This window comes from Musca autumnalis, unplaced genomic scaffold (genome assembly GCF_047663935.1).
Source record: "Musca autumnalis isolate F117 unplaced genomic scaffold, ASM4766393v1 scaffold_3, whole genome shotgun sequence".
Classification (NCBI taxonomy): Eukaryota; Metazoa; Arthropoda; class Insecta; order Diptera; family Muscidae; genus Musca; species Musca autumnalis.
The window spans coordinates 104833108-104854057 of record NW_027411866.1 but is presented as its reverse complement, the minus strand read 5'-3'; the positions used below and the strand labels follow the sequence as shown (position 1 = coordinate 104854057).

The window sequence follows — 20950 nt, the reverse complement described above, 5'->3', positions numbered from 1 at the left end:
TTGAAAGCTAAAATGAAAGATTTGAAAGCAATGATTGTTTACATTGCTTAAACGCTTTGTACCAGCAATGGCACATCTTATAGAGATGTTTGTATTTCGCCATTTAAGGAGATGACTTTTTTTATTAGAAGAAGAAAAAAGAAATGACGTAATAGCTAATGTAAAAGCAATGTTATTTGATATACAAAGTGAGAACATAGAGTGTTCTAAATATGAGCAGGAAATTACAATGCCACATTTACACGAATTTTCAGAGTTTTTGGATCCAAATTTGGCAAAAAGACGAAAAATTTACAAGCCTCTAATTGATAAAGAAATTGATACATATTTAGCGAGTGCCGTATCTAGTCAGAGTGATGTTTTAAACTTTTGGAAAGAACCTAATCTAACATTTTTAAAACAATTAGCCAGGAAAATTTTGGCTATACTCGTCAGCTCAGCAACAAGCGGGAGATTTTTTCAACATCTGGAAATAATGTTTTTAAATAAGAATATGTAAATATTAGTTTATAATTAATTTTGCAATATATAAATTTAGAAGTATATATGAATATTTTTGAACAAATATTTGTACAACTATGTATATGAAAATCTCTTTTTGTGTAATTTCGTGCGTGAGTGTGTGTGTTTGTGCCTTCTTGAAAAACGCCGTGTTTGTGCATGTTCGTGCCTATTTTTTAGGCATGCGCCCATCTCTAGTTTGGTTACTAAAAATGTTTGGTATATGTCAATGATTTGGTATAGCCCCATATTAGATACGTACAGATATTAAAGCAAACGCGTGACCAAAAAATTAAATTTTTTATATACTGCATAATTATTGTGTGTGTGTGTGATTTTCAGTGGCTGAGGATAGTCAGGCCAGTTGACTGATACTTTCTAACTTGTTTTAATTAGAGCTATGTTCATTGTACATTTAGGTCTAGCATTCCTATTACTGTGTTTGTGTTGTTTAGTGGTAAGCATGCTTGACATTCACATAGTAGGCCTGTGTTTCATTCCCTGAGTAGAATCAGGCTGAACTATGAAAAAAGTCTACTATTTTATGACTAAAATGTCCATCCCTGGCTACCACGCACGTATTTTGAAGGCATACTACGCACTTATTTTTACACAAAACACTTCTTGAGTCAAATTAATAAAGACATAATCTGAAAAAATAAAGCTAGACATCAGCAATGCTCTTAACTTGTTGGAATGGTTGCGATGATCATAACGATGAGTACTACAATAACAAAAAAATTAACCACAAAATATAATGTTAAAGATTTAAGGCACACAACATTAACGATGTACATACCTACAACAACAGCTGCAGTAATGATACAAATAACAATAACAACAAAAATGTGGGTTGTTGTACGAATACAAAATATCAATTGGCATACGCCAAACTGGTTCTAAGTATGCTGTTGTTATTCATTCGGTTACGTTTTATTGTTGCTACATTTCAGAGGCAAAGAAAAAATCATACTTGGCTTAATTCACCATGGATTCACTTTAAATCGTTAATGGGTTAGGCAAAGTGTGGTGTGTGCTTGGAGGGAGTTGCAGGATAGCTCAATGTTGTGAGCTAAAAGTGTCTAAGTGTTTATGATGATTGTTGGAAGCCGCTATATTCTCTCGTCTGTGGTTGGCTGTGTGCCTATAAGGGTTTGGCATTAGATAGTTGACTCGTTTTTGCTCTATTGTAAAATATTGAGTTAGACTGTGAAGTAATGAATTTTCAATTGGTTTTGGGATTTTTTTCATGTTGTGGTGATTGCTGTCAATCAATTGTGTGTTGGGAGGAATGTTTGGAGCACATACAGTTGAATTATAGTAAAGTTTGTTCCTTGGGAGAATTTTGTTGGGTTGTTCTTATTTGTTGTTGTGGGGCCCAGGGAGTGGTATTAGAATTTGAAAGATAAACACAAGAATAGTCGATTTTTTGTTTTATTGAATTTCTTGGTTTCTTTGTTTAAAATTTTTATGAGGTTTGCCGCTTAAATCTTTTGTTTTTGACTGAAGGAAGGTTTGAATGTTAAAATCCTCATATTGGGATCATCCTCATGAGAGTGACATAAACGCATTTAAATATTCAAAATGCAATATCGTAAAATCAGTTTACGATAAAGTGGGTTCACACAAAACTCCAATATCTGTGACCACAAGAAATCATCAGACAATCATGATAAATATTATAACACAAAAAAAAAACTCTTACCCCCAGTTTATGTATTTCGAAACGAAAATGTGTGCGCATGAAAGACACCCAAACATTAGTTTTTGAAATATTATTTCATTTGCTTTTGCTTCAAAACAAAAAACAAATTTGAAATACACACTCAAATTTGGTAGTTTTTCTTCCGCATTCGTCTTCTTATCGACATACATAAACAGGCCCTTAATAAAGAATTTTCCCTATAACGTAGTAATTCTTTGTAGCTACTGGATATTATGGAGAAGTACCACTGTATTCTACATTTTAATACTTTATTCCATTTTGACATTTAAAGTCAACTATTATTTGTAAATAAGTTGTAAGCGTATGAGTGTTGCCAACGTGTATACGCTCCAGATACCTCACAGATTTTGATGATCTACTCAGGTTAATTTTCGTCAAACTTGTGTTTGTCTACTGCTGTCCTTTTTAATCGTGTCTACGAAATTCAGAACTATTTAGCATCTTTTTCGAGTACAAATTTTACTTAAGTGACTTAAGTTGAAGGAAATATTATGATGTAAAGGATGGACCAATGCCAATTACTCCTTTCGATAGTTATCGTGCCAACCAGACATTTTAATTGCTTACCGTAGTATTGTCCACGAAGAACCTTTCAGCGCTGAAAACACTGCATTAAGCGAAAATTTTGAACGTTTGTGAGGAAGGTACCGAAAGGACTTGTCCATTTTAGAACATGTCATACATATTCCTTTTTCCTCTTTTTCAGCTTTTTCTATCCTGCAATTCTTATTCTTATTCCCTATTTATAGCTTGTCTTTCCAATTCATTGCGAAGCATCTCATATGTTCCTTTTGTAATCTCTGTGACACAACATCATAAATTGTCTTTTAATTTTATTCCTTTTTTTCTTTCGTTCAAGTCATTGCTTTTTAAATACCAGTAGTCAGTGGGGATCATAAGTAACAGAGAATACAACATGTCTACAATGCCGAACCACAAAAAAGTTGTACTTTTTTGAATTAGTTTTATTTATGCGATTGTCCAAACGAGGGAGAAGGAGGGGAGTTCAGAGGCTTCAGTTAATTGTGAACTAAATACAATTATGATGATCATGATAATCATTGCCATTGTCATCAACCAAACCAAAAAGCTGTCGTTTCGTACTTCAGTTTATTTTTCATTGTCATCATCTTACTACGTTTGGTTGGAGGCTTGGGTTTGTTGGTTGTGCTTAAAAAGTTTGTAGTCCATGCAAGGAGGCTCCTTGCTTTTAAAGCTGCACACACCACAAATTTTAAGCCTTTTATTGGTAATAGCAAAAGCAAACCTAAGCCTAGTAAACCAGATACCAAATACATTTGGTTGGGGAAGATGATGACGATAACTACTTGAGCACGAGCCTCACATAAATTGTTGAACACTATGTGTTGTTCCTTTTGTTATTTTTAGTTTTTTAGTTCTTTTCATTCCAGATCCTCTCTTGCCAGACACTGAAGATTTTGCCTTGCTGTTGTCTTTTTGCTGGGTTAGTTTTATTCTTGGCGAAGTTCTTGGTCAACATGGCAAGAGCATCTGTTAGTTTAATGTCTACAAAAACAACAGTATTATTTTTTATAATGCTTTTTTTTATTTTTTGGTTTCAATGATCATAAATTATGATAAAAATGCTTGTTGAACTTGAATTTTCACTAGATGTTGTTGTTATATGTTTATTTATATCCCGCAATGTTTGCTACTAATGAAGCTCTTGTTAGGTTTTTAATTTGTGGTAGTATAATTCTAGGCTTTTTAAGATTTTGGATGTGAGTGGGGAAATAATGGTGTTCATATCAGGTGCGAATTTGAACTACATACTTTACATTTCAAAAGTGTTCCCAGAGATAATTTCACAGAACTTTTAAAAAGCGGTGCCGGCACCAACTAAAATTACTGATGAGCATGATATCTTACGAATACAATAACAGATTTGGAAGAACATTTTCACATCTTTTAAATTTCTTCCAAATGTACATCAACACTGATTCCTTTTCAATATATTGTTACTATACTCTAAGTTTCTGCTTGAGGAAGTAGACTTCTTAGAAAATGTGCTTGTCCTTACATAGGGAAGTATACACCTCAAAATACATTGACCAATGAATCTTGTTTAAGGGTAGTATAGGCCTAAATGTATTAATAACAGATCTAATGGCGTATACTTGAACAAAATCTTATTGGTGTAGTTGTGTACATATTTTAGAAAAATACAACACCTCATTAGTCTAAATGTTGATGGTATATATATCCGCTCACCAACTTGTGATACATTGACCATCTTCTAGTGAAAAATTATATTTTTATACACACAGCAGCAACGGAAAAGGAGGCATAAAATGGAGAAAATCTAAATCAGCAGGAAGACTCATAATAATTGATATGCTTATCATTAACTTTCAATTGCCATATAAATTAATTTAAGCAACGTGGCCATCAATCATCAACATTTGTCCATTTAGCCATATTACCACATTGCATGCTTATCCTTTAGAAGTGATTTAGTTTAGTCTCTACCAAATATGGTAATGGAACGTGCTTCTGTATTGTACCAACAACGTGCAAAGACTTCATCATCATAAAGTAATGGCAGATACATTGTGAACCATAAATAATTGTAGACAGAGACGTTGTACGGTCTTTCCCTAGGTTGTATAATAATTCACTATTATTTAGGATGTTTGAATTTAATTATCTTTTTGAAGGAATTATAGTCATTACCCAGAGAGATATGTAACTACGCCCGTGTAACTAACACGTGTGCTACTTAACTGGAATCACTAATTTTATATTCATCAATCAAATCCGAATGTGTAAAAAACATAATTTGAAAACTGAATGCAATAACTTGAAGATAAACAGCAAACGACTATGTCTGGATTTGTAGGTAACATGCAGAGTTCCGATTTACTCGCAAGTGAAAATTTGGGGGGAGGTGGTAAGTTTTTTGGCCGCATTTTTTTGGGGCGGGTTGGGGCAAATTTTTTTAGTGATGGGGTAAGTTTTTGGCTCTGAACGCTAACACGCCGTGACAACACCTTTTTTCTTGTGTTTTTCAAGGACGTGGGTTCCAACCCCAGCCTAGCTCAGCAGATTTGATTTATTTGAAAATTTTGCATATTATAGGGAAGTTCGTGGAGTTTTTAAATTTTTTTGAAGGAAGTGAATTTTAATAAAATTATTTTTTAGGGAAGTGGATATAAAAAAAATTAAGGAAGTGCATTTTTAAAAAATTCTTTTTTAAGGAAGTGATTTTCTTAAATTATTTTTTAAGTGTGTGGAGTTTTTAAAAATATATTTAAAGAAATGATTTTTTAAAAATTATTTTTCAAGGGCGTGGATTTTTTAAAAAAATTTTAGTGAAAAATATTTTTTTTTTAAATTTTAATTTTTAAAAAATTAAAAATTATACTTAAGGAAGTTAATTTTTTAAAAATTATATTTTAGTGAAGTGGATTTAAAAAATTTTAATGAAGTGAATTTTTAAAAATTATTTTTTAAGGAAGTTGCTTTTTAAAAATTATTTTTAAAGAGTGTGGAGTTTTTAAAAATATTTTTTAAGGAAGTGAATTTTTAAAATGTATTTTTAAGGGCGTGGATTTTTTTTAAAGAGTGTGGAGTTTTTGAAAATATTTTTTAAGGAAGTGAATTTTTAAAATGTATTTTTAACCCCCAGTTTTTGTAAAAAAATTTTATTCTTCTCACACGAATTGTCAAATTTTGTAGATCGATTTATTCGCCTTAGCGCAAATGTAGAGCGCTGATTTTTAAATGAGGAATTCTTAACTATATATGGAACTCATCTACGAAAAATAAAATCTGTATGTCATCTGTGTGCTGAGCTATGGATGCCTGAATTATTACGAAAATAGACGAACGAACAAAAATAAGTTACAAAAACTGGGGGTAAAAATATTTTTAAGGAAAAATAGTGAAGTGAATTTTTAAAAATTATTTTTTATGGAAGTGAATTTATAAAAATTATTTTTAAAGGGCGTGGATTTTTTAAAAATATTTGTTAGGGAAAAATAATTTTTTAAGCAAGTGAATTTTTCCAAAATTAATTTTAAAGGTTGTGGATTTTTTAAAAATTATTTTTTAAGGAAATGAATTTTTTAAAAATTATTATTCAAGGGCGTGGATTTTTTAAAATTTTTTTTAGGGAAAAATAATCTTTTAATGAAGTGAATTTTTGCAAAATTATTTTTAAAGGTCGTGGAATTTTTTAAAAACTATTTTTAAGGGAATGAATTTTTAAAAATTATTTTTAAAGGGCGTGAATTTTTTAAAAATATTTTTGGGGAAAATATTTTTTAAAGGAAGTGAATTTTGAGAAATCGTTTTTGTGGAACGTGTTTTTTATAAAAATGTGTGGGGTGGACTTAAAAAAATAGCGATTTTGTTTTAAAACATTTTTTAAGGAATATAGTTTTTAAAAATTATTGTTTAAGGATCAAGAGGCACCCAAAATGAAAATGTTTAATTGTTTTACATAGGACTATCAGAGCTACATAAGTTGATTTTTTAAATAACAGTTATTTTTGAGAAGTTTTGGATTTTTTTAAACTATTTTTAAAGTGGTGTAAACTTTTTAAACGGGTGCCACCATGGTGTAATGGTATGCACACCCGCCTTGCACGCTAATGGTCGTGGGTTCGATTCCCCGGTCAGGCAACATCAAAAATTTTCAACGGTGGCAAAATACCCCTCAGTAATGTTGGCGACATTTCCTGAGTATTTCAGCCATGAAAACTTCTCTCCTCTATGAGAGGAGTCCTCCTTGTCCCGCCTGTCTGTTTGTGGAACAATTATATATATAAACTTTTTAAAATAATAAAAAGCGTGCATTTTTGTAAGATTTTGTTGAAGATGCGTGAATTTTTAAAAATAATTTTTGATGAAACGTGATTTTTTTTTAAATTATTGTTAATTATTTTTGAAAACTATTTTTGAAGTAGCAAATTTTTTAAAAATTATTCTTTAAGAGGATTGTCATTTGTATACCCTACACCACACTGTGGTAAGGGGTATTATGTGTTTGTGCATTTGTATGTAACATGCATAAGGAAAATATATAGACCCATAGTTCCTTCTAGGGATATGCATAGAATCACTTTCTGAGTGAATTTTTGCATGTCCGTCCGTCCGTTAGCAACGTACAGGTCGCATTTGTTGTCCGATTTGGTTGAAAATTGGGCGAGATCATTTTTTTAGCCGTCGGAAGAACGTTATTGCTTTTGGTGAAAATCGGTTCAGATTTGGATATAGCTCCCATATATATTTTCGTCCGATTTGAGGTATTTGATGCACAAAACACGATATATCTATCCAATTTTGATGAAATTTGGAATTTATGACGGAATTAGGTCTATAAATAAATGTACCAAATTATGTCGAAATCGGTTCAGATTTGGATATAGCTCCCATATATATTTTCGGCCGATTTGAGATATTGATGCACCAAAAACGCCATATCTGCCCGATTTTGATACAATTTAGAATACGTGACGGAATTCGGTATATAGATAAATGTGCCAAAAAATATCGAAATCGGTTCAGATTTAGATATAGTTCCCATATATATTTTCGTCCGATTTGACGTATTTGCTGCACCAAACACGCTATATAGGACCGAATTTGATGAAATTTGGTTTGTATGACTGAATTCGGTCTAAAAATAAATGTGCCAAATAATATCGAAATCGGTTCAGATTTGGATATAGCTCCCATATATATTTTCGCCCGATTTCACGTATTTGCTGCACCAAACACCCTATATCTGCAAATTTTGATGAACTTTGGAATGTGTGACAGCATTTTGTCTAGTAATAAGTGTACTATATTATATAGAACTCATTTCAAATTGATATACATATCGTCGGTGTCATGCTTAAGTGTTCCATACGCCATTTTTGACATTTTGAGATAGAGGTACCTTACAAGGTTTTGAACCATGCTCTTTCAGATTTTTTGGTCGGTTTTTCTCTACCTCTTATAGTTTCTGAGATATTCATATGCAGTTATGTTCCATATCCGCTTTGTGACCCAAAAAATCTTGTCGTTTTGTTCCATATCCATAAAGCCTGGCGTATGGAACAAAACATCTTTGAACTTTTTAGTTCCATATCCATGTCGTTTGGCGTATGGAACAAAAAGAGACAAGATGGAACAAGAAATGTATCAATCGTTTAAACAAAAATTCCCTAGTTTAAAGACAACATTTTTATGCAAGTCCACAAAAATATTCGCAAAAACGTCCATTCGTCTTGAATCTTACCGACTACAAAAATGGTATTATAAGAAAATCGGGTTTAAATGTTTTATGTTACCTTAGAAATGCAAAATATCAATCCGTTTTGTCCGATCGAAATTTTTACCACAAAGAAATAGTGATAAGTGGAGGAAATCGCTTAAATAAATGTTAAGGAAACCTAAAATAATGGTCATTATTGTATTTATATGTGAAAACTAAATGTTTGACTTAAAGTCCTGATTTTTAAACTCCACAGTAGCACTTCATATAAGGGAGGTGGAACACGATTGATAAAAAATGTTTTGGTTGAAATGTGACAAAACGTGTTCCATGTGAGACAAACTGCCAAAAACATGAAAAAAAGATTCCATGGAACAATTCAGCAACTTTTTGCAATTATAAAAATTTGCCATAACTTCTAGACTATCACAGATATCTGACTGAAATAAACTACTGATATATTCTATGAGTTTAGTTAAGTAGAACTGAGCTCTTAAAGTATTGGATTATTGGATTTTTTAAAAATAATTATTTAAAGGCTTTGATTTTTAAAAATTATTTTTAAGGAGCGTGCACTTTTTTCTTAATTAGTTTATCAGGGCTGTGTATTTTTTAAAAATGCTTTTTAAGAGGCATAGATTTTTTAAAAACTATTTTTAAGGGTCATGGATTTTTTAAAAATTGGATTTTTTAGAAATATTTTTAAGAAAAAATTATTTTTTAATTTTTAAAAATTATTTTTAAGAAAATGAAATTTTAAAAATTATTTTTTTAAAGGGCGTAGATTTTTTTAAAAATATTTTTTAAGGAAAAATTATTCTTTTTAAGAAGTGATTTTTTAAAAATTATTTTTTTTTTGGTCGTGGATTTTTTAAAAATAATTTTTAAGGAAGTGATATTTAAAACAAGTAAAAAAGTATCAGTCGGCTTTGCCGACAGAGATATACCCTCAGCCTGTGCATATTGGAACAATTTTTTCCCAAAACACGTATTTATTTAGTGGGTTTTAAAAATTTTGGGTGTTTGAACCGACAAAAAAGTTGATTAGGATTAAAGATCAAAAGTTATGCGGAGGAGATACTAAAAGGAATGGATCGACATTGACCGTTATGGAAGTGGATCTCCAGCCACTACATATGGTGCCGTAGGGGGATTTTTACACTCTTCGGGCTGTTTGCTCAAGAAGTATGGACTTGCCCCTAAAAAAACTCTTCCCTTCGTAATTGAGGCAGCGAATGCAAGTTGCTTCAACAAAAATCAAAGTGATTCGATATGAGGTCTTAAAGTGAACTTATCCGAAATTTTGTGTGGGAGGTACCGGATGGAGTGGACAAATATAGTCCGTATTTGAACCTGATCCATATCTGGTAGATATATTAGGATGTGTAAAGTATAGACCAATTCGTCCACTCCCTTCAAAAGTAACCGTAGGAACAATTTTTCCGAACATTTTTGAACTTTTGTGGGGGAGGTACCTGAAGGAGTGGACCGATATCGCTTATCTTCAAACTTAAACTATGTTTGGACAAAATATTACGAAGGCCATATTTTGGACCGAATCGGCAGATCCGTTCGAGAGTTATCTTCAGCTCCAACCCCTCATAGGGGTTTTTTTGCAACTTTCATGCTATTTTCTCAGGAAGTATGGACTTGCCCCTGATAGTACTTGTACCGTCGTATGAAGGGCAGTGAATACAAGTTTCTAAAAGAAAAATCAAAGCGATTCGAGAGATTCGAACTTCTGAACTTTTCCGAAATTTTGTGTGGGAGGTACCCGAAGGAGTGGACCTATTGAGACCATATTGGAACCTCATATTACCCTGGTAGAAAGTTTACGCTATACAAAGTATGGACCAAAACGGTCACTCACTTCAAGAGTTATCGTGCGCACAAACTTTCCGAACATTTTTGAACTTTTGTGGGGGAGGTACCTGAAGGAGTGGACCGATATCGCTTATCTTCAAACTTAAACTATGTTTGGACAAAATATTACGAAGGCCATATTTTGGACCGAATCGGCAGATCCGTTCGAGAGTTATCTTCAGCTCCAACCCCTCATAGGGGTTTTTTGCAACTTTCATGCTATTTTCTCAGGAAGTATGGACTTGCCCCTGATGGTACTTGTACCGTCGTATGGAGGGCAGTGAATACAAGTTTCTAAAAGAAAAATCAAAGCGATTCGAGAGATTCGAACTTCTGAACTTTTCCGAAATTTTGCGTGGGAGGTACCCGAAGGAGTGGACCTATTGAGACCATATTGGAACCTCATATTACCCTGGTAGAAAGTTTACGCTATACAAAGTATGGACCAAATCGGTCACTCACTTCAAGAGTTATCGTGCGCACAAACTTTCCGAACATTTTCGAACTTTTGTGGGGGAGGTACCGGAAGGAGTGGACCGATATAGCCCATCTTCGAACTTAAACTAAGTTTGGGCAAAATATTACGAAAGCCAAAATTTGAACCGAATCGGTTTATCCGTTCGAGAGTTATCGTGCGCTCCAGCCAGCAGGACAGACAGACAGACAGACAGACGGACGGACATGGCTAGATCGACTCCAAATTGTCTGAAACACATTTCGTCCAAACATACTTGGGGTCTAAAACCATTATTTCGATGAGGCACATTTTCATCGTATCAAAGTGTATATACCCTCCATAGCCTAAAGGCTGAGGGTATAAAAATAACTTTTTAAAGAGCGTGGATTTTTTTTTAATATTTCTGAGGGAAATTTTTTTTTTAAGGAAGTGCATTTTTCAAAAATAATTTTTATGGAACAAAAATGGAACAAATTAGTGATTTTGTTTTAGAATGCTTTTTAAGAAATTAAAATTTTAAAAATTATTTTTAAGGATCCAGGGGCACCCGAAATGAAAATGTTTAATTGTTTTAGGACTATCAGAGCTACATAAGTTGATTTTTTTGATTTAAGAAAATTAGTGATTTTTTTAAATACTTTTAAGGAATTGAATTTTTAAACATTATTGATTAAGGATCAAGAGGCATCCAAAATGAAAATGTTTTATTGTTTTAGGACTGTCAGAGCTACATAAGTTGATTTTTTTAAATAACGGTTATTTTTGAGGAGTTGCGGATTTTTTAAAATTATTTTTAAAATAAAAAAGCGTGTATTTTTTAAGACTTTTTTGAATATGCGTGAATTTTTCAAAATAATTCATTAAATGCAATGTTAGATCGTTCTGAAATTTCGATCTCTTCACCGAGGGCTGTTCTTGACATATCTTCAATATACTGACATTATACTCATTTATAATCATTTCGAAAATCCTTATAAGTGGTCATTACTGCATAAAAGCAGACATTTACAAGATGATTTTCAAAAAACCAACAAAACGAACAACTACTATCCCAACCCAAACATAATTTAAGGCGTGTAAATTTCCTCAACTTTTTGTTGCCCTCAGACTTAAAGACGAATTCAAATTCGGTAAGAAGAGAAGCGCACTGTGTTTGCATCGTTCCTGGTAGACAGCTAGCTGGATGCTTGCTGGACGAATGGGATGATGCTAATGATAAAGTGGCAAATAAAAACGACTCACAAACAACCCCTCGTATGGCACTCCAGTCACCAAGAACCTTTTCTTTGGGATGTCAAACTGCTCCCCACTGCCAAGCATGAAAAACCTAAAATGTTAAATGCATTTTAACTGGCTTGCAAGTTATAAAAACCAGTTTCGTTTTTCATATCTTGGTTGTTGTTGTTTTCATACTATATTTTTATGATATACCTTAGCGTAAAAACTGGCAAGACACTAAAGAAACAAACAACTGAGATTGACTGCAAATGCAGTGTTATACTCCAAGATTGTACATTTACTATAAATTTCTTAGAATTTTATGTTTACGTTATGTTTTGAACTGCAACAACAACAATAATGACGACTAAAACGTCATTGTATATTGTGGGTATGCTCTTAATGCATAAACCAAGTAACCAAACGAAATAAACATTGAAAAGGAATACAAGAAAAACAACAATCCCAACCTTAATATAAGCTTTGGTTTCGAGTTTGACGGGAATATCAAGTGAAGAGCCAGCTAATGTCAATACATGAAGGAGGGGAACGCGTAAATAGAACTTGTACTTGGATCAAAGTACAAAAGTTTTGCAAAACAAAACCCAAGAAAAAGCCTACAAGATAGCGCTCTTGAACTCCTCAGTATAAGTTCAAGCTTTAGATGTAGAAGATGCAATATTTTGCTTTATTGCTACGAGGGGGGACAAAAAGGGCAGCAGTATTGTGAAAGTGTTTGTTAAAAGAATCTGAAATGTTAGTGGAAGTGTGAGAAATGAAAAGTCTAATAAGCTGACGAATAAGGTAGATCGGAAGGGACTTCATTAACTTTAATAAGAAACCTTTTATAATAAGACTGCATGGTCTCTTGTAAAAGAAGACCACAGGGTGTTCTTGTGGAAGGAGACCACAGGGTCTTCTTTTAAAGAATTCAACTGGGTCTTCTTATAGAAGAAGACAGCAAAGTCTCCTTGTAAAAAAGAATGCCTTGTTGTAGGAGCAGATCGAAATAAAGGGGGAAAACTTAATTCACTTAGAACTCCGCTTGATTCAATCATATATTTATCACCAAATCTTCTGAGCAGAATACCCCCATTACTATGTTCTCTAACCAATCACAACTTCTTTCTGATGTGTACAATTTGCCACATCTTAGTACACGTAAAATAGGAAAATTTTCAATCTTCTATTCCAGTAACAAGAAATTAGACCTCCATCGTCACTACAATTTTAGCGCGCATTTGTTAAATATTCCTAAAATAGCTATGGAACATAGAATCGATTATTTGTTGCCGTTGTCGATGATTTAGTTTTTGTCCTTTTACCACTTCTGAGCTAAGTTTGGCGCGTAATTTATTTTGCTATTTGCGCGCAATTCTCTTCTATTCTGTTGTGCAAAAAGAAGTTGGCGCAAGTTTTTCCAGTTTTATTCCAAGCCAAAGATCAAAAGTCTAGAGATTTCTTCTGTTATGATTTCTTTAATAAAACAGCCCACTCCTTGTTCCCGAGACATTGTTCTTTACGTTATGTTATGTTGTTTGTTCTGTAACTCGTTTCATTTTCCTACTTATGAAGCTTGATCTGTTAATTTGGTATTTCATGCTCACAATTGCAATGCACTGTAGAACTTGTGTTCTATCAAAGGAGGGGATTTTTTCTGATGTCTTTCTCTGATTATATGTCTGCCTCTACATTTCCTTCATTTTTGTTTGTTATTTCATTTCCTATATTTGTTGTTGTTTTTATTAAATGCATCGTGGCTCGTGTTCATGTTTGGTAAACATTTGCCATGTACTTCAATGGCCATATTTAGACTGGCCATGATCAGTGATGTCATTAATTTGTTATACAATTGGCAAGAACAAGCGTAGTTCTTGCCACTTAAGGTTAGTTGAAATCACATGTCGAAGATAATTCTATGTCTTCGCTGATAAATTATTTTGTGTTGATAGATATAAGTAATACCGTGCAATGACGTAAATGTCTTTATATGGAAATTTTGCACCTCACCGAAGGTTAGATATGGGTGAAGATGCGGTTGTGACACACTGGTCCTGGGTTTTCCTCCGTCCCGGCACGGACCAAAAGAATTCGTAGCAGGCATTCCGGGATATGCTGCTCCCAACACAGAAAAACGAAACAAATACAGACAGACAGAAAGGAAAATGGACATGGCTAAATCAACTACAAATTGTCTGAAACGCATTTGCCCGTATGAAAGTGTATATAATATTTGGGTGCCACCGTGGTGCAATGGTATGCACGCCCGCCTTGCACGTATAAGGTCGGGAGTTCGATTCCCCGGCCAGGCAACATCAAACATTTTTCAACGGTGGCAAAATACCCCTCAGTGATGTTGGCGACATTTCCTGAGTATTTCAGCCTTGTAAAACTTCTCTACAAGTGGTGTCTTAGGACACGCCGTTCGGACTCGGCGATAAACAGTAGGTCCCATATCATTAAGCTAAATATGCACTCATTGATATGAGAGAAGTCTCCCTTGTCCCGTATGGGATGTTGTGGAACAATGTAAACCGTATATGGTAAATAACAAAAATGTTTTGCAATCGATGAATCCGAGTTTTACCCGAATTCATATACTAAAACCGCGGATATAGATACCTTGAAAATCGGAAAATCAGCAAAAATATATTTTGACAAATCCTCGTACTAAACCGCGATTTTCTTTAAAATTTTTTACATAAATGGAATCCTTTACTCGCGATTATAATATTTGAAGTAAGATTTATTTGATAGAGTTAGAAATATTCTTCTGTGATTTCACGTTGAGTATGGTTTTGTTCCGTTTTGTCTTTTCGGTTTGAGAGTTGATATAGGAAAGAATGTTAACAAGTCAACGTCGCTGTCAATATGCCTACAATCTGCCATTCTCTGCTAAGTATTGACTGAGCGCTTGATGTAATCTATGGTTATCGATAGATATTATGCGTTGTGTGTACAGTACTTGTGCGAATAGAAGGGTATTTAATACATTCTCTAATATTTAACGTTTATGTGTGGTTTGAAATTTTGAACCTGACGTTACAGTTTCAGCGAAATAGTTGGATAACTCTCAAATATTTTTTTCTAATTTTTCGAAACAAACCAAAAAATATATTTGTAACAACATTTTCCAACAATGAGTTGTTTCTCATTTGTTGTTGTTATAATATGCAATTTATAAAGCCAATGTTTATAATTTTGGTTTCACATTTTTTACGCGTTGTCTAGTTTCTGTACGTATTTTTAATTTAGTTTTTAGAGGTTTATACGGACTCTGAGTTAGTATAATTTGAATTTATTGCCAGATTTTTTTAATTTTTTTGATTTTCCGCGAAAATAAAAACACATTTTGGAAATTTTGGTGCATCTACGGATGGATATCAATCAAATGCTGTTACTGATATATGCTTACATTTTCTCAATACAAAAAATAAGAAGTTTTAAAATATTTTTTTTATAAGAGGATAAAAACCGCTATAATTTTTGCGCGCATCGGCCAATTTCGTGAACGCGAGCAGATTTCAAACCAGATTTTTATACCCTACACCACTATGTGGTAAGGGGTATTATGTGTTAGTGCATTTGTATGTAACATACAAAAGCAAGCGAGATAGACCCATAGTTCCTTCTAGGGATATACATGGAATCACTTTCTGAGTCGATTTATGCATGTCCGTCCGTCCGTCCGTTCGCAACATACAGGTCGCATTTGTTGACCGATTTCGCTGAAAATTGGGGAATACAATTTTTTTAGCCGTCGGAAGATCAAGTTCGAAGATGAGCTATATCGGTCCATGTTTTGGTATAGCCCCCATATAACGGTACCTCCCGATTTAAGGTATTTTAAGGATCTTAGCCGCATTTGTTGCCCAAACCTGCTGAAATTTTACATTTGATGTTCCCAATGGCCGCGAAATTGCTCCACTAAAAATTGTCAAGATAGGTCCACGGTTCGGTATAGTCCCCATATAACGATACTTCCCGATTTAAGGTATTTTATGGATCTTAGCCACATTTTTTGCCCAAACTATCTGAAATTTTACATTTGAGGTTCTCAATGGCCGCGAAATTGCTCCACTAAAAATTGTCGAGATAGGTCCACGGTTCGGTATAGTCCCCATATAACGATACCTCCCGATTTAAGGTATTTTAGGGATCTTTGCCACATTTTTTGCTTGAACTAGCTGAAATTTTACATATGTGGTTCCCAGTGGCCACGAAATTTCGCCACTTAAACTGAGCCAAATTATATCGAAATCGGTTCAGATTTGGATATAGCTCCCATACATATGTTCGCCCGATTTCACGTATTTGCTGCACCAAACACGATATATACGTCCGATTTTGATGAAATTTGGAAAGTTTGACTGAATTCGGTCTAGAAATAAGTGTGCCAAATTATATCGAAATCGGTTCCGATTTGGATATAGCTCCCATATATATTTTCGGCCGATTTCACGTATTTTCTGTACCAAACACGCTATATATTTCCGATTTCGATGAAATTTGGAATGTGTGACCGAATTCAGTCTAGAAATAAATGTGCCAAATTATATCGAAATCGGTTCAGATTTGGATATAGCACCCATATATATTTTCGGCCGATTTCGTGTATTTTCAGCTCCAAAAACCGATATATTAGTCCGATTTCAATGATATTTGGAATGTGTGACTGATTTCGGTCTGGAAATAAATGTGCCAAATTATATCAAAATCGGTTAAGATCTGGATATAGTTCCGATTTATATTTTACATATTCACAGTGGTGTAGGGTATTATATAGTCGGCCCCGCCCGACTTTGATCCTTTCCTTACTGGTGTTCCTTTAACTCTATACCAAAAATTGTAGATGTGCTCGCGAAAATTTTTTTTTTAATTTTTTTCAAATGGAATTGGAAAGGAATTTTGTTATTTGCCATATCACGAATATTGTCAATTATTTCATATTCCATTTCGGAAAAAAGTATAATTTTTTTCGCGCTACATCAACGATTTTTGATATGTAGGTTAAGAAAAAATTCCCAGTACGAATCTGGAGCGAGCCAATTTTTGGTTGTTGCGGACAAAAGTTATCTCGCTTTTATTTCGCTTTTTAAGAAAGAAAATATTATAAAAAAGCAAATTATTTTAATGAGCACAATTGTTACAAAAAAGTTCTCTCGAAGTGACTTCAGGGAGTAGATTGCATAATACCTGCAAAATGTTACACAGAATTCGCGGAATGTACATAAAATTGATAAATTATTGAATTTTTCAAGATTAAGGCCCATTTAGTGATCATAAAATTACATAACAATTTTTTTGTGGATCAACTTCACGGCGAATCAAATGAGACTACAATCATACAGATTGGTGTTATAGTTTCGATGTTACAGCCAAAATAAGCACATATTTTGGTCAAAAAAATAATTTTTTGTTTGAAAAAATATTTTTTTACATTCATTATGTAGTAGAAAATATTGTAAAAATCTATAGCAATTCATTTTGCTGAAATCTTCCAATAAAATAGACGGATTTTGCTTTATTGACATTCATATTAAAGCTTTCCCATTAGGGAAGGTAATTGGGTTTATGACGATATATCTCAAAGCTTCTGAAATGGAAATAGAGGTCAAATAACACATTTTAATTTATGTTCATTTTAAAATACTTGTAAATCGCGTAATCATTTTGTCCGCATGTGATTTTCATGTACAGCAAGACCATATCTATTAAGTTATATATATTTTTCGAAATATAACTTGGACGCTAAGATCTAGCATCGGCTGCATCTAAGCATTAAAAAACCTATAAAATATCGCTAATTTGCGCTAAGTGCATACACTTTTTGTCCGCACTTTTAGACCCGACAAATATGATTTTTAGAAAAATGTTCGCACAAAATTTCCGCATTTGGATGCAGATTTCTATGAAGCTGTGCAGATTACATTCACAATTTGATACGTATATCAAATAACCCAGAAGTACTACAATCCTATATACGATTTTTTGAAAAACCTGTTTGCTGAATGAAATTAGAAGAAAATTTCAAAAAGCACTGTAAATCTGGCTTCTAAATGTCAGCATCGTTTAATGGTAGAATCAGTTCAAATTTTGAAAAGTAATACATTAGTGAGATGATCCTTATTTAGTTTCACTTTGACAGGAAAATCGAGAGAAGTGTGGTTTACTCACAAATCGAGAGAAAACAAAAAAGACATGTTGGCTTCAACCCATTTTTTAAAATAAATATAGCCACAGCTTCCACGCAAATTATCTTTTAAGGCCAATATTTTTTGCCACATCCAAAAACATTTTTTTTTATCCTAAAATATTTAGTTTTCATTTTATCCAATATACAATCACAATTCGCGTGTTCTAAAAGGGTAAACGTTGGCTTCAACTATGTTAAATTTTCAAAAATATTGGTGATATACCCTGTTAGCATAAATGCTGAGGGTATAATTAAACTAAGAAAACGTTCTTTACTATTTTACTAATGATAAAAAACAACATGAAATGAACTTACACCAAAAGTCTGCAATACACAAGTTAACCCTGACAATTGTTGAAGACTTTCACCATAATTTGCTTTGGAAAAAAGCAAAGACATAAATACAACTAAGACTAGACAAAATGCATGCAACAAAAAAAATGTTTACGAAACTTTGTATAGAAACATTACCCTTAACAGGTTGCAGTTAATTCAAAATCGCAACCAAGGAGGAACATTTCATTAAATGGTATCAGAAACGAAATTTATGCATTCAAGGATCTATTCAAGAATAATTCTATGTCAATTGGATCGGTAAATTCGGTTAAATACGTAAAAATGTATAAAAGAAAAAAATGTTATATCACCATATCGTGATATAACATTATGTTAAATTCAAAAGCCATTCACTGAAGAATGATAGCAAAAAAATGTCTTATCTTGTTGTATTTATGTCTTTGAAAAAAGTATGCATCAATGACGATTACTTGGTTTTTGAATTTGATTCATCAATGTCTCTTTGCTTCCTTCCAAATAGTGTGTGATCTGCTCGTAACACGATTAAAGGTGTTTATTAAAAATTCAGAAAAAACATGTTATAAAAATGCTATGTTGCTGCAAGAGTATTTTTTAGCAATTTTTGTGTGACTGAGTAGTCATTTTATTCGGTCTTCAACATAAGGCAGCTGTATGCAGTGGCGTAATTAGTCTAGTTTTATGGAGGATAACCAACATACCAATGGTTTATTGGGGTGATCATAAGACACGGGGTGTAATGTCTGACATCATCGCCTTGTGTCATAAACTTATATAAGAATATTAACCCGTTTTAAAGGTGTTACAAAATCCTCAATAATCATTTCATAAAATTTCGATTTTGTAAATTTTACAAAAGTACTCAACGAAATATACATTTTTATTTGCGTCTATCCTTTTACAACTTATTGTTTCCCAAGATCATGACATACACGCCCCTGCCTTGCCTTACGTTGGAGTCTGGGCAATTATTTAGGAATTTCTTAATTTGCAGCTTTAATGTGTCCAATTTCTATTTTATCGGAGGTTTGCCGCGAATTACTTTACTTGCATAAAAATGAGTTTGCTTTTTCATGCTAAATAATTTCAATTTTAAAATTCAGTTAATATTCAAAAATGCATTGTAAATGTTGTAAGCTGCTTGATAACCATGCGTAGGTGGTTATTTAACTTAAGGCGATTTTGTTTTGTTGATTTTTATTATAATAAATTTCCTCTTGACGAGTGATGAGAATGAGAACGTAATGTGTTGCTAGCTTAAAACATTTTTTATGCATGATAAATATTTATTTTTTGTATAAATTAATGAATAATGATGAGCCTGATTGTAGTTTTATGAATTATTATTATTTTTAATTTGTTGCAATAAGATGATTTAGTTTTAGTTATAGTTTAAGAATTATTATTTTTTGTTTAATTTGTTGCAATAGGATGATAAATTTAATGTTGTTTGTAAGAGAATGGATAGCACGCTCGGTTTGCACTCGATTTCCGATCACTTTAATTAATAATAAAACAATAGAAATTAAAAGAAATACATATATCTTTTCGTCACTGCAAATTTTAACGCTTGAATAACAGCTACTGCCGCATAATTTCTTTAGTCATTCTTACATTTTTGGATAACAAATGCGATTGTCGCAGACGATCCCACAATCGCTTATTAGTGACGTTTCAGTAACGCAGGCCACAGAAAATTTCGCACTGGGAAGAGTATCTTACCACTACTAATATACTAAGTTTTCTGAGCTCCATTTAATTAGTCCTACAATACTAAACACTCTTTTATGTTAGCAGCGAGTGTCGTGTTTCATTGTCGATGTTCTATTTTTTATTATTTGATGTTTTTTTTAATACTCATTGCCATTGTTTTTCTTTAAATTACAGATTCCTTATGCACAGAGATGGTGTCTATTATGAAGTTACTGGCTAGTATGTTATAGGAGCCTTCACACATGGTTACAATGAAAATGGCACTGAAATTGCATTTATTTGCAATTTAAAAAGTAAGAAGAATGAAACAACAGCAAACACAGATTGTAATAGCTTATATGTACGCTTTCGTCATGTTAATTTCAGAAAAAATTACCGAGTTGAAGCCATTAAAGATCTTTTGGCGTGAGGTGTAACAAGTGGCGCATTATGAAGTTGTGGGAGCTACACAGGTCTCATTAACCATGGGATCATTGGTCGCCCAATACGGCAGTTAATTAAACAGAATATCTGCTTGGACCGCTCTTACATGTTTTGCATTGGAAATGAAAATGATAAACTACATATTTTGGCAAAAGTGATAGATCTGTATTAGCCTGGATAAATTGCATTGTGGAAATTGAACTAAAAGACATAAAATTTTGGATTTATATAAAAATGATATAGGTTGATAAAAAAACTAAACTAATTAGGCCGATAGCCCTAGTTGCTAGAGTTTTTTTTTATAATTTTTAT

At 33.0% G+C, this 20950-nt stretch overlaps 1 long non-coding RNA gene across 1 annotated transcript in view; it reads left to right on the top strand.

The window, feature by feature from the left end:
- LOC141397276 (uncharacterized) overlaps positions 1-20732 on the top strand; it is a 155928-nt gene extending 135196 nt beyond the window's left edge. Inside the window, exons 4-5 of the long non-coding RNA XR_012411350.1 lie at positions 20390-20508; positions 20582-20732. This is a non-coding gene — a long non-coding RNA (uncharacterized lncRNA). The remainder of the gene's footprint in view (positions 1-20389; positions 20509-20581) is intronic.
- The last annotated feature ends 218 nt before the right edge of the window (positions 20733-20950 follow it).